We start from the raw sequence: 27,938 nt of genomic DNA, 5'->3' as shown, positions 1-27,938 counted from the left end.
CCCCTTAACATTCTGAGGTTCCACAAGATACCTTGGCCTGATTCAAGATGTATGAAATGCAGTCAACATTTTATCACATTGTTCTTTATTCCTATAAAAAAAATATTTTTATGAACTATGTAGTATAGGGGGCAGCTCATTGGCTACGTCTGAGGGCAGAGATGAGCACCACCCTCTATAGACGGCAACAACTAACGGAGTAGAATCCATAGGGATTCCTACAGAGCAGGGATCTTCAAACTCTGCCCTTTTATGACTCATGGACTTCAACTCCCAGAACTCCTCAGCCAGGCACGCTGAACATGATCCAGAATACATATATAATGACAATACCTACATAGTAATTTGATGTTGCTTAAGGCAGAACACGTATTTGCTGTCTGCCAAGTAAACTTCAAATTCTTCCTCTAAAAATGTATACCATCCAGGATATTCCATCCATTCTTATTGGTCAGCAGCAGTAGAGAAGTCGGAATCTATTGTAAGCATCTCATACTATCAGTGTTTGAATACAGGAACTAGATGAATAGGATTCACTCCTTCGGGATGAACCCTTTGAATCCAATCATATTTTTCTTCTTGATTCACTGAATCTCATTCTTTCAAAAGCATAGTCCTCTTGCAGGACTATATTTCATGCTGGCTTATAGCAACAAAGATATCTGATAGATTTAGCTGCTTTGGGACTGAAACATAATAAGTTAGTATTTTTATCTTGAAAACATCTGGGCTTATTCCAATGGGACACTAGTATCACAACTGTTACATCCATATTTTATTTCTGCATAACCTATTGCTTGAGGCGCAGCATGGGAACAGGCAGAAGTTTGAGCAGCAATGAATTAGATGACCACTAGATGGAAGCAAAAAGTTAGAATATTCTGTATGTCTTCATTGCCATCTAAAGGCTGTCTGAATTTTGCAACCTGGATAAGGGGACCTAAAACAAAAGACAAAATAAAAAAATGACAGAGTAGTTAAAACTGACCTCTAGGTTGGATAATGTAGGTAGGTAAGTAATACTGTGAATCTTCAAGATACTCAACTTCCATATATTGTCAGCCTTCCAGACAGGAAAAAGATCTAGACAAATTCTACTTTATGGCTACTTTAGAGAATCTTACCAGTTTGAAGTTACAAACTTCCACCCATTATTGATCTATTAGGGTGGGTCCTTTCAAAGTTTCCTTCTCTGACTATTAAGTCACGTGGGGGTCCTGCCTCATACGTGTTAGAAGTTTATAAATATATAAGAAATATATAAATGTTTTAAATAGATTTGACACTTTTACCTTATATTCAGTATTAAAATCTAGATTAACACTAGATGGTAATTAAAAAAAACCCAGATTACTCTTAAGACTCGGCTAATGTGTAGTGATTGTCTTGACTTTTGCAGTCCAGATGTAGTCAACTTAAAACAGTGTAGTTTATAAAATCAGGTGCAGTTTCAAGTATTTTCCAAATATGTTTTCTCCAGGAGTAAACCATTTTTTAACTTTCTTGGGGGGGGAAGGTATCAATTAAATGAAAGACAATCTTGAGACATTATCCTGTATAATAATTAAAAACAAATCCTTCAACACAAGGACAATTAAAACAGAAAGTATTTTAACATGAATAAACTACTTATATAGTACAATTCTCCGTGCTACAAACGGTTTGTAAAAGCCATCTGCCCTTAAGGGAAATAGCAAGTATTGTTCCCCTATGCCTGTTAACTGGTTCAAATTTGATCAGTTGGTAGTAAGTATTGCCAACTCCATGTTTAGGAAATATTATTACACTAAAAGAATAATTTTAACTTGAGAGCAATCCATTTTTCAGAAAACAAATGGCTTACACTTTAAAAAAAGGTCTATTTTAACTCTGAAATTGTATTTCATGTCTGTAATCCTCAATAAATTTATCTAATCCCTTTTTAAAGTTATATAAACTAGTAGCTATCATCATTGCCAAGGAATGCAGTAAGAAATTCTTTCAGCTTATAGTGTACTCAAAATTATTTGAGTTTATATTGTATCCTATGACATGTTGCTTCCTTTTATTTATCCTAGAGGCACTGTCAATCAATTTAATGGGGAAAAACTGTTTCCTTGTAAAAGTGAAAAATTGTACTTTCCCCATAAGATAAATAATAGCATTTGTACTTAGCATATTCCCCCTATGCACCCTTTTTTCCATTTTAAAGTGTTGAATGCTTTTATAAATATTGTGCTCCAACATCTTAATTAGTTTGCTGCCATTTCCTGAACCTTTTTCATTTGTACAGCAAGGATAAGATACCTTTAAGGAGTGGTGAGTATCTATGAAGTATAAGCATTGTCATCATGTCTGAAATGGTATAGGGTTTCCTGCCTGAGCAGGTGGTTGGACTACATGACCTCCAAGGTCCCTTCCAACTATTATTATTATTATTATTGATCATCGCACAGTCAGCCAGATGTTCAGACTGGATTTGGCATTTTGGTCTACCTATCGAGGGCTTACCAAGGACCTGGGATAGGCAGATGTGGATGTTTGATGGTATTACAGATATCATCACAGGATGGAAGCAGTTCCTAGTAAGGCCACCTTTTGCATTTGACTAATGGCAAATGTGTCAATGCCAATAGTGCTCAAGTGGTGCTCCAGTTGTTTTGGGATTGCACCCAAGGCGCCTATTACTATTGGTACTACCCTTGCTTGCCTTTGTCACAGTCTTTCTATTTCTATTTGTAGGTCTTTGTATTTTGTTATCTTCTCCAGTTCTTTCTCATCTATTCTGCTGTCTCCAGGGACTGCCACGTCAACTATCCAGACTTTTTTGTCTTTCTTATCGACAGTTGTTAAGTCCGGGGTGCTATGGTGCAGGTGCTTGTCTGTTTGAATTCTGAAGTCCCAGAGCAGTTTAAATTTTATCATTTTCTATGACTTTCTCTATATTATGATCCCACCAGTTCTTGCTTACAGGCAAATTATATTTCTTGCAGATCTTCCAATGCACCATTGTTGATACTTTGTCATGCTGCTGCTTGTAGTTAGTCTGTGCGATCTTCTTGTAGCAGCTACCAGGTGGTCCACTGTTTCTTCAGCTTCTTTGCATAGGCGGCACTTACTGTCTGTTGCTGTCTTCTCAATTTTGACTTTATATGTACTTGTCCTTAAGGCTTGGTCTTGTACAGCCAGAATTACTCCCTCGGTCTCTTTCCTTAACTTTCCTGCTCTTAGCCAGGTCTTGTTATTATCTGCTTTCCCAGCTATTTTTTTTAATGTACTGGCCATGTAGTGCTTTGTCTTCCCATGTGTCTATTCTGTTCTTCATTTGGTCTTTCTTGTAGGCCAGTTTGGTCTCTCCAGTAGTCAGTAAGCCTTCCTGATATACTAATTTTAGTGCATCTTCATCATTGTCCTTCAGATATTCTTCCAAAGCCATTTTTTCTTCTTCAACCATCTGATGTACTTGCAGCATTCCACATCCACCTATTTGCCTTGGTAGATAGAGTCTATCAATGTCACTGTGTGGATGAAGGGCATGATTTATTGTCATTATTTTTCTGGTCTTCCTATCCATTGCTTTTAGTTCTGCTTGAGACCAGTCCACTATTCCAGCTGTGTATCTAATGACTGGAATTGCCCAGGTGTTGATTGCCTTCATGGTATTTCCTCCATTGAGTTTGGACTTTAAGATCTTCTTCACTCTCTTGATATATTCACCTCTAATCTTTTTCTTGACTTCAGTGTGCTTGATGTTGTCAGCTTGAAGGATACCCAAGTATTTGTAGTAATCTTTCTCATCCAGACTCTTAATGTTATTTCTGTGAGGCATCTTTGTTGTTGCTATTATTATTAATTATTCAACAATCTACACCTGAGAACAATTCTATGAGTTAAAGTCCACAACTCTTAAAGTTGCTAAGGTTGCACAGCCCTGCTGTACACAGCATCCTAGTTACAGGATAATACATTTCTATTAAACATGTTAATACTGAAAGTCTCTAACAATTCTCAATAATGGTATTAGTTTTTCTGATGCTGCATACTAGTCCTAATCTTAAAATTTCTACTTATGTGATCAGTGAAACAAATACAAACTCATCTACTCTGCTACTGTGTGCACATATATCCCCAAAATAATGCCATTATTTGGAACAACCAAAAATGATCCTAGTATGCTATCACCATCCTAAAGCCTAGTAACAATTAATCCATTATAAACTTCTGCAAAATAATTTATATATGGTGATGTAGCATATGTATTCAAGGAAAGGCTTTTGCTGAATAACTTTTGACATTTTATTATGTTTTCTTAGTGACATTTCAACCCATAATCAAGTATGTTGGTAATACCATGTATTCTTATAAATGATTTAGTTTGGATTGTTGCTGTCACATTTCAGTTCAATATACAGACTTTTAAATGTTATGATTTAAAGAAGACTTTGAGAACTGATGCACAAGGAGCTATAAGTTAGAGGGAAGATTTTTGAATATGGCTCCAGCCAAAAGTATCCATTTGAATAATTGTCTATTTTATTAAAATGGAGACAATTGTTCTGTTATATTTATAACATTTCCTTCCTGAAGGAAGAAATGAACAAAAGACAGACGTCTCTTTCATGTTTCTTCTGGAATCACATTTGGCAGACAACTCCACGTCTGCTGCAAATGCGTAAGAAAGTACTTTGCAAAAATATTTTCAGGTTTCATTTATTTTTGCTTTCTTAAGATACCGGTACACTCTCAGCTGTCTAGAGCCAACCTCTGTAAATTCCAAATCAAAGCCCAACCTCGGAAAGACAAATTCAATTTGGAATTAATGATCAAAAGTGGTTAATGCACATATTTCTAGAGAAGAATATTAAAATTTATCTATTTAAAGAAGAAAGTATCCTTAAAATTAGGCTTGGAATATAGTTAACAGTAACAGCAAAACACCTTGGTAATGAAACATTAGTCTCAGCACTTAGCACAAATACATTCATATTATGCTAATCTTTGAGATGTATTAAATATACAATGTGTTAGTATCATGAAAGTCTAAATTAAAGTCTAGCCTTATCCATGGAAACTCATAGGATGACTTTGGAGTTACCACTTTATCTCACCTCAACGTCACAGGGTTGCTGCTGTAGGAAAAAAAATACAGGAAGGAGTTCTATGTATATTATTTTGTGTTCCTAGAGGGAAGTGGGAAAGCACAGGTCCATACGTGAAGGTCTAGTTAAACAGATGTATTGCTTAAAAACCTAGGTATAGGCATAACAGTTAGCTCCTGCTTGAAGCTAGATGAGGGTCAGTGGTATTCAAGGGTGGCTGGACTTAGTCCACTTGTGACTATGGAGGGATTCTAGGCTGATCCCTCTTTTTATTCTGCCCCTAGGTTCTGCCAGTCTATTCAACTTTGTGCATATAGTAATCTTGTGGCCATAACCATGTACAAGAACTATCATCCATGAGTCTTTCTAACTCTTTGTCCATTAGTCCCAATAAGAAAAGCTCTGGTTTCAGTTGACTCTTGGCCTTTGAAGCTCTTTACATTACCTTAGGTATTTCAATCCAAAAATTTTCTGGCTTATTTACAAGTCAGAAAAAGTAACTTTTTCTTTCACAAAAGATACTTGTCTCTGCAGGTAGGGCAGACAAGTAGGACATTAGAGACAGAAATAGTGGAATAGCCAGGGGTCAAGAAAGAAAAAAGCAGGACTGGGGATTCCTGCTCTTTTTCCAGGGGGTAATTCTGAAGCCATAAATCGAGCATCTTTACCTAGAATGCATCTGTAAAATAGATCATATACTTGATGTGCTGCATTAGCTCCTCCTTACTTGCTGCATCCTCCTATCTCTGTGCCACTCCCCTGCTATAAGCATCTTTGGCAATGGAGAGATACAGAAAATACTACTTGCTGCCATCTAGTGGTCACCTAGTTTTGTACAGACTCAGGTACACCCTACCTTATGTATCACGTTTGCTGAAACTGTTGAACAAGGAGTTGACTGTATGGGAGAAAAAGGTGGGACCTTTGTGCCTATGAGCCCTAAGGCTCCTGCCTTGTCTGCTTTCTCTATATTTATGCTATTGGTTGAAAAGATGATTAGCCTGCAAAGAGATTAATGAAGATATTCCATAGAACTGATTAACTCATTGTTTAAGACTTCTCTAAGCTGCAAATTGAGAAATTCTTGGCATTTTACCAGTTACCCTTCAAATACATTAAAATATTCCCACTATATAAATAAAAATAAATACAACATAATACAATAAAGCATCCGTGATAATATGACAACATGAAAGAAAGTGGAATTAAATCTCACCAACTGCTAACAACAGACCAAAACAGAAATGATAAATTGATGGCAACTTATCACACTAACTTTGTCTCCTTTTCATAATTTCTTCTGAATGCCTTCTGCTACAAACACAGCTGTCACTTTCCTCCATTTCTTTCTGAATAGTGAAAAGAATATCAGTCATAATCGCAAGTATTTATTTTTTCATTGCCATCTTTAATGCACTCATTAAGGTGCATCACAAGAACATTATTGACTCTAATTCCACTTAGAGTCATATTAAATAGTTGAAAGAGATTCTGAAGTATCAGGTTGATCAAGTGTATTCACTGCTATTTCCCATTATGGTATTGTTTCTGCATTATGTTTTCTAATAAAAAAGGTGAGACACCACATTCTTACTACTGTGTCATTTCATGTGTTCAATATAACACTTCCATTTAGTAGTCAGTCTTAGCATGTTAAAAAGTAAAGGTAAAGGAGTCCTGTGGGTTTTACTCCATGATTCATTGCCGAGTATAAGCGGCGGTGCTCATCTCAATTTTAAGGCCATTGAGCCAGTGATGTCAAAAGACATTTCCGCAGTTATGTGGCCAGCATGACATCATGGGGTGCTGTTACCTTCCCACTGAAGTGGTACCCATTTATCTACTCGCATTTGCATGCTTTCAAATTGCTAGGTTGGTGGGAACTGGAGCGAGGATGGGAGCTCACCCCATTGCATGGCACTCAGGTCTTGAACCTGAGCTGCTGGCTTTCCAGCTGACAAGACCAGTGTCTTAAGCGCTGAGGTATTTACAAAGAAATGGCAAGTTTCCATGTCTGTTTTCAAGTCATTTTTTATGTTTATGTCTAAATTTCAACAAACTCTGGTTACTACTATCTATGAGTTAGACTGGGTGGTGGGTGACTATGGTCTCTTCACAACCTGTCAACTTCAACTCCCAGAATTTCTGGGCCAGCCAACTCCTGAGTTAGACCCTCCTCTCCCGATCACATCCCTTCCAAAAGCATTGGACAATTTACATAAGATATTATCTAAATTTCCCATTCTCTCTACCGTTCTGAGGTTCATGTTCATTATCTTCACTCCTATTGACTTCAAAACTCTAAAAAAAAAGCCAGGGAATAGCCAACCAGAAACTACTTTCAACCAACCAAAAAGAGAGTATAAAAGTCAACACCGGCAATCTCCTGAACTATGGCAACTCCTGAAATAACAACCCCTTCAGCCCCAAACTGAAAAAATGGCATGGCACTGCATGTTGGAAGCCTGCAATAAAGTATGTATGTGTTTGTGTGCACATGCATGTGGAAAGAAAGTAATGGATGACTTGAATTAAGGAGATGGGAGGTGGATGAAACAAGAGTTCAGGGCAGGACACTTGTACATGCTGGGACAATCAAGTCAGGTGGTTTGCTTGTTTGTTTTAAAAACAGGGATTGTGAAGCTGATTAGACACTGACTAATAGGATTATGATCAGGTTCCTGACATCATTGTTTATGAAATCTACTATGCCAGTGTTTCTCAACCCAGGAAACTAAGATATGTGAACTTCAACTTCCAAAATGTCCTAATCAATCCGCATATCTTAAAGTTGCCAAGGTTGGCAAACATTGCACTAGATCTCCAGTTCAAAAAGCAAGAGGAGTGATAAGGCTAGTTCTCCCATGGATGGGGAAATAGCCCGTTGCAAAGCTCCATCCAGGCCCAATACTACAAATAGCAAAACTGGAAAGTAACAACATAAGATAATATGGTCAACATATTTATCAGCAATAAAGCTCCATAGCCAAGTCAATTTTAAATTCAAGCTTGTTTTTCCTAAGGCACAGTTTGTATGAAAGGGTGTGCAGGGTACAAGCATGAAATACATTTAAATGCTCTCTATGAATCAGGAATCTACTTAAATATGGTGTAATAATTTTATTAACCTTTTATTGTGTATTTTCTTTTGGAAACCAGTACAATTGTTAAACAAAGTAACTGCACTCATAATCTGAGTATTATAGGGCCTACCACAAAATCTGTATTTGAATATGTTTGATTCAGCTGATCCAAATGTGAAACCCTGATTCAGAAACTGGTTTATCTAGTTATAAACCAAAGTAAATAGCATGACTTTACCTCTTTTTGTCATCTTCTATGGAGGCCATATGAAAGGACATGAAGGCAATTAAAAGGTTGTTTTAATGTTAATTGGTACTGACTTAATTAACTAATGACTGAGTGATCTTTGGATTGCATTAGATTCATAAGTACAATTATATTAATTGAAGTATGGATTACAATAATTGCCTCATTAACCTCCCGCAAACCATGTTGTTAATATTTGCAACCTAAGCTCACTAAACTGTTTTAATATGATGGTAAGGTCTTCTGCGATCAAGTTTTCCAAAGTATTTATACAATATCTAGAACAGGGATTGTAGACTGGAATTTCCCCCCCTTTAACTAAGTATTGACTTGGTTGTTATGCTTTAATGGAAAAAAGAATTTTTAGATTCAGAAAAGTTACTGAAAATACACACAAGTAGATAAACTATCTATTCTTAGCTAAAACCACAAATACTACCCGTGCTTTGCTAGCGGTCAGAAGGGAATTACGTATTTTATTGTTAAACATATTCTAAACACAAAAATCCTGATCAGAAGAAGAATACTCCAGTCCTAGGAATCAAACATGGAATGTCTAGGTCAGGCATGTCAAACTCGTAACGACACATGGCCTTGCGTGACATATTGGGACTTTCCCCCCATTGCCGGCAATGGGGTGGGTGCGGTTTCGGTGTGATGCATCTGGCCTGCGGGCTAGCAGCTTGACATGCCTGGTCTACTCTAGGTGGTTTGGGGCCAATCACTGTCTCTCAGTCCAACTGACCTCACAAAGTTGTTGTGGTGAAGAGAATAGGAAGTAAGAACATTACATATGCTGCTTTGAGTTGTAGAAAATAATTAGAGGAGGGGGAAGAGGCAAATAAAGAAAAGTCAGGATTAACAAGCATTAACCAAGCAGCAAGAAGAGTGAACAAGTATGTCTTTATATAGCTCACACTTCTAGGCAAGCTAATTTCTCTTTATTCTACGTTCGGAAGAATAGAATAGAGCTGGAAGGGACCTTGGAGGTCTTCTAGTCCAGTCCCCTGCAAGAGCAGGAGAACCTATACCATCTCAGACAACTGACCCTCTAGTCTCTTCTTAAAAATCTCCAGAAGAAGGAACCTAATTTCTCCTAACCTTATGGAAGGCAATGAAATGACTAAATCATTTGTATTCAGAAGCAAAGCATTTACAGATTTCAAGACAACTACTTGGTGGCGGCAGTGGTAGAGAGACTGCTTAACAAACAGATGATGCAGGGAAAACCAATAACCTACAATTCAGCATATCCTACAGGCTGTGCTCTTTAGTTTTGTTCCGCAAGTGATTTTGTTCTTGTTTTCTTCATTTGCTATATCATTGCACTAGGTCAGGGGTCGGCAACCTTGGCTCTTTTATGACTCATGGACTTCAACTCCCAGAATTCCTAAGCCAGCATGGCTCAGCTTGGAAACCTCTCCCTTTCCCCTCAGCATGGCTGGCTCAGGAATTCTGGGAGTTGAAGTCCATGAGTCATAAAAGAGCCAAGTTGCCTACCCCTGCACTAGGTCATGGCAATAAGTATACAAAATATGAAGAGAGTAGTAATGAAACGGTTAATTACAGGATTTTCCAAGTTTAATGACATCTCACATAACATTGGAATCACCCCACAAGAGAAGCTTTCTATTATCTCAATTTTTAGCTGTAGTACAGGAAAAAAAATAGAATATTTGGGGAATGGAAACCATAGCCCATTCAATTAATTGTGGCTCAAGTCAGCTACCTAAAACCACAGTGACCAAAAGTAACCCACAGATCAAGATGACTAGAAATTAGAAACACTTTTCTCAGTTCCCCATATTCTCAGTACCCAATTCAAGTATGCGGACCTTGATAGAACTAAGGGGAGGTTAAGTTTCTCTTGGCCAAGCTTTGCATGTAGCCCTGCAATCCCCAATCTTTCAGGCTTGGTGGACCACTGGTGGGGAGGGTGAGTGGTGGGTGGGCGTGAACAGTGGGTGAGCGCGGGCAGTTCCATTAGTGTGAATGGCAGGCATCCATACCCGCCACTCATGCAAATGGAGTTTCATGCACATCCACCGCTCATGCAAGTGGAGCTGTGCATGCGGTCACTTCCATGGCCCAATTGCAAATGGGCTGCAGCTCGATAATGAGCTGCAGCCCTGGGATTGGGGACCTCTGATATAGCTCATTTCTCAATTTTAGAAAAATTACTCTTGAGACCTGAGGTTTGATAATTGCTTTGGAGTTTGAGGCTAAAGGACTATAATTGAGAATTTACAGAACATTCTAAGTCAGTTGTCTGTCACAAGCTGAATAACCAAAATCGGATTTAGATGTTTTCTCCAATGATTTATGTGAGTTTATCAGGTGATAAATTTGTTGTTATACATGTTTTATAGAAAAGGAAAACTCTGTGATCAAAGAAGCACATGCAGTGGTTTTAGTACAGGCATAATTATGGCATAGCAGCTTTCTTCTTGTTGAGGAACATCTAAGATACATTTTATAAAAGATGTAAGATTAAGATGCATACATTTTGAAGAGATTGGTTTCCAATGTCATACAGTTATGTCTGTATCAAAAACTTGTTGGGTGCATGACTGCATCAGAGAATAAATATGATAGTTAACATGTAAGAAATACCATACATAAATAGAATTAAAATGGCTACATGAAGACATAAATGGCTTAACTGCATTTATTAAAATGAGGGCAATTCCACAATAATATTAATATAATTCTACTCCTACTTTTAGATTAATTTATTTACTTCTGTAGCCTTAACAGTCAATAATGGTTAAATTTGATAATTCCATAATTAATATATTAATTAATAATACATTTCTTTGATCCCTTCTTCCGTTTGTATTTTCCTTCTTCAACCTCAGCCAAAATTTAGTTCTTAATATTTTCAATATATAAATGATTAGGTATAGGCATTTTTATATTTATACAAATAATAATCTCTGTATATAACATTTTTTTCAGCTTATATTATTCTCATAACCATCATCTCATTAGTTCAGCATAGATCCTATTTTTATAATTTTTGTTCACTTAGATTCCCTTATATTCAATCCAATTCTTACCAGTCATAATTTCTTCATATTAGTTATCTCACTGTCTAAATTTTCCCATTTAGGTACATCCTCCCAATATTTTATTTTTTTTATTTTTATTTTAATTCCATTTATATCCCGCCCTTCTCCGAAGACTCAGGGCGGCTTACAAGCTTAGCAGTAGCCTTCATTCTATGTATATGCCTGCTTATTAGGGCTTTCACACACACCCCAAGCGGCATTATTACAAAGTCAGCTTAATTGCCCCCAACAATCTGGGTCCTCATTTTACCTACCTCGGAAGGATGGAAGGCTGAGTCAACCTTGAGCCTGGTGGGATGCGAACCTGCACTAATTGCAGGCAGCTGGTGTTACTTAAGGAGGCATTAGCCCACTGCTCCACCAAGGCTTATGTCATGCATTATAAAAATACTATACTTTTTATCTGTCTTATAGTATCTAGATATAACATCCTTTTTAATCAGTTTATATTTTACTTATATATTAATAGAAGTTACATCAACCTACTATTTTAACATTTAATATATTATAAAACATACTGTATTACTTAAATCTCATTATCTTTCTTGTTATAAGGCCCCTTTATCTTTGAACCTTTCTGTTTTTTTAGTCATATTCAAAGAAATGTTTATTCACGTAATAGTCCATCTGGTAGGGCGAGTCAAATCTCTTGTATCTGTCTCTGATCTTCTTCTTTTGCCAAGTAATTTTCCAAGTTGATGGAATCAGTTTACCCAACAGTTCCTATATTTTTACAAATGTTGTTGAGAATACAAAAGATGAAGTAAGTAAGATAAATTACTTTTGTTCCCACAAACTTCAATAGTTCTGCTAATAATTCCATTTTTCTTGTTGTATCAGAACCTTGTAGATTTTTTCCTGTTTGTGTCAAATTGCAATTCTTTTCCTTTGTTATTTCATCAATTTGATCATACTCTTCTAGTTTGTAATCTGCTGTCTGATTTGTTTGTTCCTTTGTTGTTATTTCCTGGGTGCTTTTTAATTGTAGATTTAGATTGGAAATATGCTTATTTAAATCCTCAAAGTTGTTTCGAATTTCATCGTGGTTTGAATCTATTGTCATTTGTATTTGTCCTAACATTACATATATTTCCTCTGGGAAAGTATTTATCTTGCCTTGAAATATTGCTTCTGGAGGCCCTTGATTTTCCAGGCTAAGTCTTCCAGGAGAAAATATTGAATACGGCATCCTGTCATTTTTTGATACATATGTGATATCCATGTTGTCTCCCCCCTTCAAATAATCTTTCATCAATGTTTTAATTGAAAAGTCAATTTATCAGTCAGTCAAAATTACAGATTCAGTATATTAAGCCACTTTAAATCCTGCAAATTCTCCTCTAAAAGATTAGCCAAAAAGCCAAAGTTTTTTTTTCCATAAACAGTTCTTAGGTTTTTTCTTTCTTTCTTTCAAACACTTTTTAATCTTATAGCTGGCGCTTCCTTTGTTCCCAGCTGTCTTCAAGATTATTTGCAATTCAAAGGAACAATTTTTTCTTTGTTTCTGGGCATTCTGCCAATTTCTGAGTCTTTATTGTTAGTATTCTATTCTTTGATTCTCCACTAGGTGTCAGCAGTTATTTCTTTTTTCAGTTTTTCTTTCCATTAAAAAGTTATTTTTGTTATATATTTTCATAATTCCATCAGAAATATTTCAGGGTATAATCTTGACAGTTTTTTAGTTCCTACATTTGTCCAGACTGAAATATTTTAAATCAAATCTTAGTATATCTCTTTCAACCTTTTATGTTAATTCGCCACTTCCATCTGTAAGGGAATGGGGATATATATAATCCCCTCCCTTCACTTCTGGAGTTGTTTTTTGCTTTGGTGATCTTTTCAAGGATTTAAATAGTAGAAGAAAGAAGATCAGTACTCTCACCAATTCCAAGCACGCTGTTCACCTATGTTTACGTTCGTGCTCTGGGACTTTAGCTGCAAGCAGCTTGGGCTAGACGCTGATCTCACATTAGCCTTTCTCCTGTCGGGTTTGGAGGGCTTTCCCTGGAACTAACAAAGTGATTGCTGCCGCTTCGTGATTGATGGGGGGCCCCTCCTTCATAGTCACCTCTCCGGGGCAACTTCGGAGCCATCTAGGGTCCCCCAAGCAAGAAGGAACTAGCTATGGGGAGCGGAGATCCACTCTTGCGCAGCCATACGTAGCAGATGCAAAAACCAGAAGTCCTCATCAGTGTTATTGTAACTTTGAATGGTCACTAAATGAACCGTTGTAAGGCGAGAAGTATCTGTATGCTCCAACAGTTAGTACTTTAACAACCATAATCTAAGATGGACATTATCGGTACAGGACCTGCTGTTTTAGAGAAATGATTAATCAAATGACTGAGTCATAGTTTTATCAACCTCATCCAATTTTTACCAAGAGCTTGTACTGCTTAAGCATTTTCAACGCATCTTCCTACCTAACAAAAAGAGAAGCAGAATCATGTACCATCATATACTATTTATTAATATGCAATCATATTCTCATTCTATTGCCAAATGCCTTGAAGGAAAAAATAACACTGTTTAAGAAGCAGATATAATCTGATATGGCCAGTCTGAACAAAAGAAATTGAAAGGCAGTCATGCCAAGTGAAGCACTCTAAGTAGACATCAACAGAAATCAACATCAACAACAACAAATCCTACCTTATTTAATGTTGCTGTACACACAATGCTTCCACAAAGCAACCAATTTAAGTGGAAAGCATGGTGGAACAAGGATGTTTTGCTGATCAGCAGTCCCTCACTACCCCAAATTATGCAGCCAAGTTTCCTGCACATGGGGAAACTGGGGAATTTTCATGCTCATTTGGGGATCAGCATGCTCAGAGTGCAATGGATGAGGCTTACCTTGGGAAAACCACCTTGATGATCATAGCATCAGATGGAACAATTCTGTGCAATTGCCTTTTGGGCTACTAGGAGGGGGCTACAAAAATTTCCAGGGGTAAGGATTCTACAACAAGTCAGCCTTAACTGACTTAATTCACATCATAATTTCAGATAACTGAAATTATGGGAACTGAGTTCCACCATAATCACTCTCACCTTTTGAAGGAAGACCAAATGCTGTGCAAAACAAGTCTGAAAATCCGATGAAAAGGGTTTTTTTTTTCTTACAGAACCCTCCCCCCCCCGGTTAATCATACTGATGGGCAAAGGGTCTATATGACCCTCATATCTTATCCACTTAAGCATTAGAAATCTAATCTACCAGATTCTGAAAACTAACAAACTTGAATAATTTTAAGCCTATCTGAAGAAACTTTTATTCAGCAGAAGACAAAATGAAACTGTTTTCCTAATGATTTAGGCACTTAATACTTATCTCCGTAACTTCTGGAGCTACTAAGGAAGAAAAAAAAATGCAGCTATGGATTTTGCACTAGTAAATTGTTATTCAAAGCATCAGAGTTTTGATGGATTATAAAAAGACCTGCAAGTTAAAGAGGGATTTTCATAAATCTTTCTATATAGGCTGGTACTCATTAAATTTTTACATTTACACTGGCACAGGTCTCCCTCAGTGAAGAAAGTTGCAGTTCTTAATTAATCCATGCGCTACTCCAGAAAATTGCCTACCTGGAAGAAGTGAAGCCGACATCTAGTCTTGAAGAACTATAGCCAAGGGCAAATAAATTCCATGACTTCATCCATTGCCGATTCCCCTACAGCTCATACATTTTTAATGAGCTTCTCACGCATAGATTTGCTCTAGTGCAGCAACATCATGGTCTTCATTAAGTTGCAGTCCGTGTCTGCTTTCTGGCACTGAAGACTTTCAATCACCCACATGATCTAATTTCTATTCTGCAGCATGCAATCTGATAAGATTCTGAAAGTATAACAGAGAACCATCTCGCAGAAGATTATACCCCTGGTAGCATATAAAAAGTATTAATCACAAAAAAATTAAGAGATGGGCTTTAATGAGTAAATCATGCCAAGTTATATATTGCATTGAAACCTACATGTTCATTAGGATGTTTCCTACAAATTAACCTTCTGAATAATAACTGAATTATAAGTTAACGGGGAAAACACTACTTTAAGATAATAAACTACAAGCAGTTTATTCTCCTAGTTAATATGCATGCCATTACATTTTCAATTTTCACATTTTCATTTTATAGATAGCTAAATGGGACCTACTTTTTCTATCCCTAAAAACATAATGAAAGGGTGATAAAATATAATCCTCCAAAGTATTTTTTCTACACTATTGAGCTTTCTCAAAGAGAGCAGATGTAACATTAACCTTTGTATCTCTATGTAATAACAGTTTGACGACTTCTGATCTATAAATAAGTTTTGTTATAATCTATTTGCAAATTACCTAACCCTAATCCTAACCGTAGTCCCCCAATTATTTGTGCAGGGAAACAAAAATATTAACCAAATGTAGTTAGTGCATCTGTACCATATTTAAGCTTTGATTTCCACATCCCACATATTTCTGGGTAGACTTATTCCCAAATATTTCATAATAAGCAGGGCTGATGGCAACAAACTCATATGAGAATCAGTATGATGAGATGACTTTCATGCCAGTTACACTGGTGAAGCCTGTAGACATATATACAAATCTGTTTTATGTGCAGGATAATTACCATAGAAATATGTGACAAGGCAACTTAAAGTCCATAAAGCTTTAGAAAAAGAATGGAGTCCTTTTTAGCATATGAATTGCTTTTGCTCTGGGACTAAACTTACAATTGCAAGTCAATCTAAAAGAATTTTTAAATCTCCCAGATGGCAGTTGCTTTAAGAAAATCGAACTATAAGCGCCTTCTACATTACTATAAATGGTGAATTGCTTAGGCCAAGAAAGATTATGTATTTATTCTTTCATTCATTCTTAAATCCATAAAGGACCAGACTTAGCTTGTCTTACTCAAGAACATTTATTATAGTGGGACTCCGCCTGACTGTGAGACAAGAATTTTTTGTCCTAAAAGAAGACACGCGGGAAAAAAATCCTAAGGCACTACAAAAATATACAACATAATAATACATTTTCTTGGAGGTTTCCTCTGGAAAGTAATATCATTTTTAGCAATAAATAACAGATAACATATTAATATATCAACAGTTAACATATCAATATATCAACCCAAAACAAATTTTAGATTTCTTTTGCATTGATATATTAGATATTACCAGGGCTTTTTGTGTCACAGAACGCTCAGAACGGAGTTCCGGCACCTTTTTTGGATAGAACCTGGTAGGGTAGGCAAGGCAGGTTGTATGACATGTGTGAGTTCCGGCACCTTTTTCTTTTACAAAAAAAGCACTGGATATTACCCTATCGAAGGATGGTTTATATATATATAGAGGTGTGCTCTGATTGGGTGGGAGTTTTATGTTTCATATATATATATGAAATTTTTGAAAAAGAATCAATGGAACTATAATAGACTTTCCTCACATGCTTTCTTTTATAGGCACACAGTCAGCCTTCATTATCGAATTCTCCGTATGTGTGAAGTTGAATTTTTAGAATTTTTAAGAAAGGTTGATTAGGAACTACTGGGAGTTAAAGAATATTTCTGGCTAGAAAAGCTGATCCCTTTTTACAGCAGTTATGATTTGTATGTTCTATTCTGTGAGTACAATCCAGTTACGTTATGGAAAATGAAAACACAAAAAGGAGCTGGAATGGTCTTGAAATTGTTCACAACTTTTGAGAAGCTATAAAGCCAAGGTACTCGGGTACTTGCCCAGAGTGTTTCTAATGCATCTAACCATGCTGAGCTAAGTTAGTTTTGTTTTGTGTATAGCATAATAACCATAGAAATATATAAAAGCAATTTGAAGTTTGTTAAGTCCATAAAACCTCAGACAAACTAGTGTTTGTGTCCTCTTGATCTAAGCTTACAATTGCAAGACAATTTAAAAGATTTTTAAAATCTTCCAGATTATATTTAAAATCTTTCAGCAATTATATTATGGGGAGTGATTTTTTTTAAGTAAACGCATTCTTTATGCTTAAATAAATTTTTGGATGAGGTCGAGAACTGGATAGAATACAGGCAGTACTGAATTCCTTATGTGCAAAAGCACCTTTACATTGTGAAAGATAGAACAAGAGTATGTAGATGGGTAGATAGGTAAAATAAGCAATTAGCTCTGCATGGTAAATCAAGTATAGACAAAACCCATCATGTAAGTAATACCTTATAAAATACTGACAGTATTTCTTTTAAAAATAGGCCTGCCTTTTGAGTTTATATCTTTCTAGCGGTAGTTTCAGTCCTGAACAAATACCTTTGCATGGAATGTTGAATTAGGCATCTTGATTTGAGTATCTGAATTACTTCAGTGGAATTTGCTCTTAGGAGTACTGCAGGCCTGCTTCATGCTTGTTTATTCAGAGATAAGTCCCACCAAATTCAATAAGATTTATTCCCAAATAAACACACAGAGGAATTGAACTTTTGTAGCCATATTTTTATTTATTTCAAAAAATTGTAGGCCCTGTTTCAAGGTAAAACTGCAAGAGGCAGCTCAGCTTCAAACATGCACTTTAGCTTGATTGCAATTTACAGGAAAGTTCTAAACCAGTGTTTTTCAATTTTGGTCATTTTAAGATGGGTGAATTCCCATAATTTCCCAGTCAGCATATTGGCTAGAGATTTCTGAGAGTTGAAGTCCACAGAGTTAAAATGGCCAAATTGAAAAACACTGTGCTAAACCATAAAATATCCAGGATTAGCAAGAAATAGTAATACCAGTAAAACAGGAAGCACATAACTCAAATAGTACAGCCAAATAGATAACAAAAGCTATAAACATTATATATGGAAGTGTATGTAAGTAATAGTACACTAGGGAGTCTTTACCACATAAAGAGCTGCAATGGAAGACCTCACATACATCTCTAAAATGAAGATCAAATAAATCTTTTTTTCTCCTAATAATTTATTCTGCTATGTTTCAAAGATTAAACTCACAATTACTGACAATTTCAGTTATTTTCCTACTCCTTCTTTATGCCAGAACAAAATTCAGTGATCTATTCTACATAATAGTTGGGTCATACTAGTATTAGCAGTATTATTTTTAGCTTATATCAAAGATGCTAAGGAACGTGATGACTTAATGATCAGCAGTATATGGATATGAAGTATAAAGTCCTAAACCTACTTTCGACAGAAGAAAGCCTTTAAATATAATGGGACTTACTTCCATGAAAAACTTCGACTGCATGGCTGTGCAATATTTTGGATTTGGGATTCGTAAGTACTTTGCAGCATCTCTCTGCAATTCTTTAAACCAACCACAATTTTATTGTACAATCATATGGCAGTTTCAGAGAACAGCTAAATGATCTTGGGAAAAGATGCAGTTGCTTTAAAGAGCTGCAGATAGATACTATAATCATGCTGTGAAATATCTTTTCTAAATTATGTTTGAAACACTGCACAGTCCTACTGGATTGTATTTACAAGCAGAAGTGGTTCCAAAGCTTCTCACATTTTACAGCTATAATTGCATCTTTCTCTTACACACCCACAAAACCCCCCCAAGTTGCTATGGATTGCAAGAGAAGTCAGTCAATTGTTTCCAGTTGTGTCAAGTCTCTACCGTATCTTTAATTTAAAGATTCACCTAGACCTCCCAGTGAAGCAGTTCTCAAGATAAACAGTACGAACTTCACAGTTCCTAAATATTTCCAAACCTGCATTCCCCATCAGCAAAAAACAGATTGACAGAAACAGGATCTAGAAACTTTTAAATTACTTCCATGCTTTCTTGTATGGGCACTGGGATGAGAATTTCTCATGTGTTTCAAGATCCTCAAGGGTATTCTAAGATCCTGACCCTCTTTTTTTTATCCTAAGAACAAAAAACAAGCAAAATGTTCCATGTGACTATTCCCTGGATTTGTCTTTTGTCATCTTGACATACTTATTACTTAATCCTGTTTTCCAATCTGTGTTTTTAAACAAACACATTACACATGTTGCTTTTTAATGCCCTCTTGCCAAACCTGACTCTTTAGTACTACATTTCTTTTTTCTGTTCTCCATATCTTTTAAATTAGATACATAATTATTTAACACAAAGCCTTTTTTTCCCACAAGGCCAAACACCATCACAACTAGTATATTGAAAATTTTACTATTCTCCTTAGATAAAGTACTTTTTCTGTTTGTGACAGAATATATTATACATTTTGTATAGTCCTCTGCAAACCTATTTTGGAGAAATTCCCACAGAACCCAGAATAAACACATAAAATCAAATCCTTGGAGAGAAACAACAAAGGATTCTGTCATAGCTCTATAAGAACCTGCAGTCTGGTAATGATCCATGAAGGATTGCTCAAACCAAATCCCTTTTATAATCTATACAGCCAGATGTCAGATTCTCTATAAGAGTTGGTTAATTCCTGTTAGAATACACAACAGAATACAGAGCTGGTTGGTGCCTTGGAGGTCTTCTAGTCTAACCCCTTGCTCAAGTAGGAGACCCTATACCAGGGGTAGGCAACCTTGGCTCTTTTATGACTTGAGGACTTCAACTCCCAGAATTCCTGAGCCAGCTGGCTCAGGAATTCTGGGAGTTGAAGTCCACAAGTCATACAAGAGCCAAGGTTGCCTATCCCTGCCCTATACCATTCCAGACAAATGGCTTTCCAATGTTTTCTTTAAAACCTCTAATGATAGAGCACCCACAACCTCTGGAGTTAATTGTTCTCCCTGACAGGAAATTTCTCCTTAATTCTAGGTTGGATCTGTCTTTGATAAGTTTCCATTTGTTATTTGTTGTCCTGCCCTCAAGTGTTTTGAAGAATAGGTCAACCTGTTTTCTGTGACAGCCCCTCAAGTATTGGAAGACTGCTATCATGTCACCCCTGGGTTCTTCTCCTTCTGCTCTGTGATTGTAGCCCAGAAGCAGCACTCTGCCAGATGACTTGCTGGTGGTGGAGCTTACCACCACAAACACCAGCAGAAATGAATACAGGCAGTACTCGCCTTACAACAGTTCATTTAGTGACCATTCAAAGTTACAACAGCCCTGAAAAAAGTGACTTACAATTGTTTTCCACACTTATGATCATTGCTGCATTCCCCAGGGTCAAAAGCCCGATGCTTGGCAACTAGTTCATATTTATGACAGTTGAAGTGTCCAGGGGAGTCATGTGATCAACTTTTGCAACCTTCTGACAAGCCAAGTCAATGGGGAAGCCAGCTTCACTTAACAACTGTGATAATAATTTAACAACTGCAGTGATTCACTTAACTATGACAAGAAAGGTCGTAAAATGGGGCAAAACTCACTTAACAAATGTCTCGCTTTATCAACATAAATTTTGGGCTCAATTGCGGTCATAATAAGACGAGGACAACCTGTAGTGGACTTGGGCTACTGTCTCCCAATTCCCTCTCATGCTTCGCTTTTGCTTTCTTATACCCTGGGAATGGTGATATTATTACCTGTTTCCTATTTTCCTTTATGTCAGCATAGCCATGAAGAACACAAACAAACCATTGAAAAATCTACACACGGTAGCAAACAGCGACCTATCTCACTTAAAAGCCATGGCTGTACTGACTAATTCTAGATTTCTTTCTTTTTTTTTAACCACTTCAGGTTTGTTCAGGCTTCTGCCCATTCAGGGTTAGGAAGGCAGGATGGAGACCTGCTGCTTTAAGGCTAAAATCCACTGCAGCCAGCTGTGAAGAACAACATATCCTTGAAAGGAAAGGGAAAGAATGCCATTTCAGAAAAAAACATTGTCCCAGGATACATACTGTATTCAGTTGGCTTGCACAGTTAAATTTGCTTATTGTTGTTGCTGAAATATCTCCTTTTTAACCCTTGACCTCAGGGTCACCACATACAGTGTGAAGCCACTAAGTGGTTTCCAGGCATTCTGTGCAGCAGGGATCCAGGGAACACCAAACTATTTAGACCTGAACATTAAAGAAGATACCTTAAGACCATTATCCTTTTCTCTTTATTTCCATAACTGATTTCATATTATTTATTTCTTCAGATGTACTTGAGTTGCAAGCATATTAGAGAGGGGTGCTCTAAGAGATGCTCTTGTTGGTGGGTTATTATGAGCACCTCCAGAGTTTTTGAGTGCTACAGTGTTCTGTACTGGTTGTTACGTACATGGGATTTTCAGTAATGATAATCAAGCTAAATTATGAGAAGCTCCTTGCATGGTAACAACCTTATAATGCATGCTTCTATATCATACCATTGGCTAGAGGTTGATCTAAGTCCATTACCTCCAGCTGACAAAATCACAGCATTCAGAAGGATTATAAAGTCATAAAATCCTATAATGGCACCCTTCCTACTCCTCAAACTTTCAGACTGTTTCAGGCAAATCTATGGTCACCTGCATTGCTATCAACACTGAAATATCGAGGTCACCTGAACTAATCACTGCATCTTCCAGCTGACTGGAGAATATAAAAAAGAACATCTAATCAGTGCCAGTCCACTTCCATAATTTATTAGGCGTGGTACTTAAATCTAAGCATTCCCAACCAGGGCTAGCTGCAAATCATCAAGGTGCCATTGCTCTATTCAGTTTATTAAAACAATATAAAATGAAAACATGAGGCTAAAGTAACATAATCTTGCTATGAAGGAGGAAGAGTCCAGAAACAGGGAAATAGGTAAAGGTAAAGGTTCCCCCGCACATGCGTGCTAGTTGTTTCCGACTCTAGGGGCCGGTGCTCATCTCCGTTTCAAAGCCGAAGAGCCAGCGCTTGTCCGAGGACGTCTCCGTGGTCATGTGGCTGGCATGACTAGACGCCAAAGGCGCACGGAACACTGTTACCTTCCCACCGTAGTGGTCCCTATTTTTCTACTTGCATTTTTACGTGCTTTCGAACTGCTAGGTTGGCAGAAACTGGGACGAGTAACAGGCGCTCACTCTGTTACGCGGCACTCAGGATTCGACCCGCCAAACTGCCGACCTTCTGATCGATAAGCTCAGCATCCTAACCCACTGAGCCACCGCGTCCCTTAACAGGGAAATGGGATGAGACAAATCATCCTTCTGATCCCAAGCTCCAGAATTCCTGCACTTCTACTGAAAACTGGACTGTTTTTTATCTTGAACAGAGATGGAGAATAATGTGAGCATGAAGCTAATAAGGAAGTGCAAACCCTGCATGTGTACATGCATTTGGAAGTGAAATTAGAGGAAATTGTTCTAGTTCATCCTATTTTCTACCAAAGTTACTGTCATCTAAGAAATCTATTTTGTCATTATTGGTGACAAAATACAGTAGGTCAAAAAAAACAACAACCCAGCTGTGGTAACTAGCATGCACATATAATATTCTGAAAGTTGTAAAAAATCTTTTTTACTATCCCCTCCACCCTCAATTTTTCTAGGGCCTTATATTTCTAAGTCAGCACCAACCTCCTTTAAATTAGCACAAACCATTCTTTATCCTCACACTGGAAGAAAGCTTTCATTTAACAAATCCAATAATAAAATGGAGAACTTCTGATAGGTACTCTAGGGATAGTGGAAATTGCTATTTTATTGACTCCTGATGGGAAATTATGCTAACAAAACTGTGGTAAAGAAACTAGGGTTAAATTATTGTAGGCAGGAAAAAATACAAACAGGTTATCACCCAGTTATAAGCTTAAACAGCCATTGCTACGGCAGAAAAATATGTGCCTCTTATTTCTTGGTACTAATTTCTGTCTCAATAAAGCTACTGTGAAAAGCAAATTCATGAGAAGCTGTGCTGTCTACTTCACTGGAAAGTCCCAGATTCTTGGTAAACTCACACTTTGTATATAGTGCCACCTACTGGACGTTTGGAGGTATAACCATGAAACTTTCCAACATAAAGATGTTTTTTTGTTTTTGTTAAAATTTGTTCAGCAATTATAGAACATTCAAGAACAATTATCAGCAAGATAATTACTGTAAAATATATCCTGTGTCACTGCAAATTACAATGAAGGATGCTGTTGGTTTTTCAATTAAAGGTTCTGTTGGTGAATTGGACATGTTTAGAATCTCAGAATCAGAAAGGCCATTACTTTGGCAGCAGTACTATGTTAGTGGTTTCTCATTGCCAGGACTTTTTTTTCCTTTTTTTTACTACTAGTGGCAAATATGTATGACTCAGATCTTGGTATTTGCTGAACTTGCTTGTCTTCTTGCAAGCATTTTACCATCAAACTAATTAACACTGTCTGTGCTTTGACAGAAAGGAGTTGGGTTTACTGGCCTAGATTACACTTCAGGTTTTCTCTGAAAACTTACTTAGTTTCTCAACCCAGGCAACATGATTATTTTATTAAAGTTTAAAAATATAAAGGTAAAAGACTAATACAAACTAAGGAAAATATTAATAAAAAATAGAGAAGAGCAAAGAGACAGAAAAAAGAAAATTAACAAATAAGAAAAGAGATATAAAAAAAGATTACTTCCCTATCGAGCCAAGTATAAGCTTCAGTAAGATAACACCTTTATAAAATTGCTTCCCATATTTCTGCTTATTTGAAGGATCATTCACAAGAAAGGTACATTTCGGTTTGGAGAAGATGGATAGATTATATCCAGAATAAATATGGGACTAAAAAGTTCCATCTAGCTTATGAGTAAATTTTGGACTGTTATAGTTTATTTTATTATTATTATTATTATTATTATTATTATTATTATTATTATTATTATTATTGTTGTTGTTGTTGTTGTTGTTATTGTTGTTGTTGTTGTTATTATTAATTATATATTATTATTATATTTAGTATTAGTATTGTTTAATAATTTGGATATTTTTAGTTTGCTTGTATTTATGTTATAGGGAGTTAAAGCCTATTATGTATTTGGTTATTTATATAGTTGGTTAATATTAGCTAGATTACTATTATTATATATCTGTAACCCTGTAATCAGCTCTGGGAAGGGGGGAGGGGGGGGTTGAGGGGGATAATATTGTAATTTTTGTAAAACTTCTAAAAAAAAATTGCTTCCCATATCTCAACTCTTATCAATCATCAAATTGCAGAAACCTATGATTGAGTATTAATCAGCAAAAGTCTATTAAGAGCTTCCAGAAACAGTAACATATATATTTAACTTTAATTAAAGCCATGTTATAATCCAATTTATCATTTTCTCTATGAGAGAGTAAAAGAAATCTCTCCTCACTTATAAACAGACTTTTAAAACCTCATCATTCAACTCTGATCAACATTGCTAATCCTGGAAGCAAGACTTCGAGTACTATTTAGAATGATTTTGGGGGGAAAACAGTTTGAGGGTTTTTTTGGTGCTGCATTGAAAAAATATAGCCATAATCCTATATCCAACTGCCTTGTTTATCAGGCTTGGGGCTTTTTGTAGACAAAAAGGTTTGTATTATAAGTTTAGCAGAAATGTCAAATATGCAAATACATATTTTAAGACAGGACATAATTTATACACAGCTGCAAAATGTTGCTAGGCATGGTTTTCCATAGGGATGTTTTCTAGAGAACACTCAATCCACTGCTAGTAATTTAATGCTCACTTGCACTTGATTCCTAAAAATATACTACCATCTTTTTTTTTACTTAGAAAAATTTAATAAAAATAAGAAAACATTATATCATGTACCATATAACTGTAATGACACATTTTTTTCTCCAAGATGATCTATCCCCAACCTTCAAGTCTAAGATAACAATGGGTAGTTGTTTCACATTTCACTGTATTAAACTTTCCTATGTTCCACATTCATTACAACTTCTCCTTGCAATCTCAGATATTTCTGCATGTCAACATCAGCACCTAGACATCCCAAAGGTGTTACACATCATAAACATCCCAAAGGTGTTACAAAGCATAAGCAACATTAAAAGATCCTCAGTTCTCCTCAGAAGGATACTGAGAGGCCTACATTCTGGCATTACATCATCAAATACTTGAAATGGATTATTCATGTGATTTTCATAATGAAATACAGGAAAAGCTTCCCATTGCTTTTCCTGCACATTATGAAATGACCGCCATTGTTGTCTTAAAGATGGGGGTTTTTTCCCCAAAAGTCAACTGGACTATTTTTTCTTGAGGAGGAAGAAGAAAACCTTTTGCTTCTCATCCAAGAAGCTTCATCAGTTGTGATGGTAGGGGATTTCCCCATCATCACCACCATCACAATGGATGGATCTTCTTGGATGAAGAGTGAAGCATTTTCTTCTTCTTCCTCAAGGAAAAACAGTCATGTTGCCTTTTGAAAAAGCAGCCTTGAGACATCTATGACCTGGATGGTTGAGAATCTCCACAGACAATCACCATTGTTAATAATGTGCTCATCTACAGCATCTTTCTGTATCATTGCAAATCAATGCAGATGCCTGCTTGTGTAATCCCATTGTAATGTATATTCTGGCCAGACACTTCTAGCATTCTTTGCTCATTCTTCTAGGAAAAGACCGATACAATGAGGCAGCACACTAGGACTTGAGAGGGTCTGATCCTCACCACTACAGTTCAAATGGACCAATTGAAGTTGTTGAGAAGGCATGGTAGCACTCCTTCATACTTCTACATTTTAAAAAATCATCCTATTCATATTAAAATGAACTTTCATAGCGTTTATTTCAACACCCAAGAATCAAGCCCTAGTAGGAAAAAAAATATTATAATTGTTAATGCAACATACGTTATTGTAATTGGTAGACCTTATGACACTAAAGCCCCATAACTGAATTTCCATCAAGGCCAGTTGTTCAAATTAATCCAGAAAGTATGTATCTGGAAGACAGTCTGTGAGGATACTGAATTTGGGCAAGATTCCTTTCACACATGATATTGTACTACTTTCCCTCAATTGTATTTTACTGAATAAGCTTCATTCTGGCATCAACAAAGTTCTGTATATAGGGACACAAAAAACAGAAGGTGAGTGGAGCCACATTTATGCTAAATATTGCCTATTTTGAGTAGAGCCCAAAATATCATTTCCAATATAAAACAAGTACTTTGCTATCCATGCAAAAAACAAAAGCAAACACACAATCATTTGCTATCTCCAATAATGTGCTTTCCATTGCTCTCTACCCATTATAGCAAACTTGGAGACATATTTCATTTATTGTCAGTATAAAAATTCTATCTAACAACTACATGATAACTTTGTTATCCATGCAAAAAACAAACAAACCACATAATCATTTGCCATCTCCAGTAATGAGCTTTCCACTATTCTCCACTATTACAGCAACCTCAGAGACATATTTCATTTGTTGTCAATATAAAAATTCCATTTAATAGCTATTTGAATACATGGTCGCAATATGTCTTTTTATCAATTATATATTACTTATTCCTATGTACAACATTTATGAATGTGCGTGGAATCCGATACGAGTTTGAATTAGGCCAGTGAGAAAGGAAGTTACAAAGGAAGTGTTCATTAAGACACACACAAATACACACCAGAGTGTTGCTTGTACTGCATTTTTTCAATCACACATACAATAAAAAGAAAATCAGAACTGAACTTTATGCTAACTGTACTCAAAGAAGAGCAATATTCACTTTCAAAAGTGTTCCAGATAAATATTCATCACATAAAACAAAATTCTGCTAAAAACATACCAAACAGCAGGACACATAGCTGTAATGAAAGTGATGATGGAAAGAGCAGCTATAGACTTTGGAATGATCTACTGTATGAACAAATAGCTTTTGAAATCCCAGCTAAATTAAAAAGTAATGAAAATAAAAACCAAACCAAACCTAATCCCTCGGTCATCTGGGGACGTTCATATTTTAACTGAAATTGCAGTACTCTCTGTGCCTTTATGACAATGGCAAACCAGAATTACTGCCAGGAAAATAACAAGGATTTATCTACTATATGTTGTGAACACAAATCAAGGGCAATTAGAGGTTTTAGGAAAGATACTTTTACTATTCTTCCAATTTACATATAGCTGTTATAGCATAAAGATATTCCTCAACTATAAATGGAACTAAAAATTCAGGTCATAAGTAGATACACCCTTATGACTGGACCCAATTCTACATCCATTTTTATTGTTAAATAAATAATATTTCGTAAGTTTGAATCACATGGTGATTAAACAAATCATCTGGCTGAAAGTCCGAATCCATTCTCCTTAAGGACTGTTTTTTTTCCTGGAAAAAACATCACAAATTGTGTTGACATGTGGTATGCTACACCCAGTTGTAAATGTGAGCCAGGTACCAAGTGCCCAAAATGCAATTCATATGACATTCTGTGTATGTGTTTGTGTGTGTGTGTGTGTGAGAGAGAGAGAGTGTGTGTGTGAGTGTGTGTGTGTGTGTGTGAGAGAGAGAGAGAGGGAGAGACATTTTACAACTGCTGGAATGCTTTATAGGCCATAAGGCACCCTTTTTGAGGCTGTGATAACTCCAAATGGTCGTTAATGATCAATTGTAAGATGAGGACTATCTGTAATCTCTTTATTAATGTATAAA

General features: G+C 36.3%; 1 protein-coding gene across 4 annotated transcripts in view; it reads right to left on the bottom strand.

Annotated features, from left to right (window-relative positions):
• LHPP (phospholysine phosphohistidine inorganic pyrophosphate phosphatase) overlaps positions 1-27,938 on the bottom strand; it is a 133,398-nt gene that overhangs the window by 57,718 nt on the left and 47,742 nt on the right. The window contains exons 8-9 of one of the 4 annotated variants that reach the window (XR_014492733.1): positions 15,068-15,320; positions 10,772-12,202 (exon numbers count right to left, since the gene is read on the bottom strand). The exons of the other annotated variants lie outside the window; for them this stretch is intronic. The gene's annotated coding sequence lies outside the window, so the exon portion shown is untranslated. Of the gene's footprint in view, positions 1-10,771; positions 12,203-15,067; positions 15,321-27,938 lie in introns of those variants that run through there. 4 annotated transcript variants of the gene reach the window in all.

This window comes from Vipera ursinii, assembly GCF_947247035.1.
Source record: "Vipera ursinii genome assembly, chromosome: 5".
Lineage (NCBI taxonomy): Eukaryota > Metazoa > Chordata > Lepidosauria > Squamata > Viperidae > Vipera > Vipera ursinii.
This window is presented reverse-complemented; position numbering and strand designations above follow the sequence as displayed.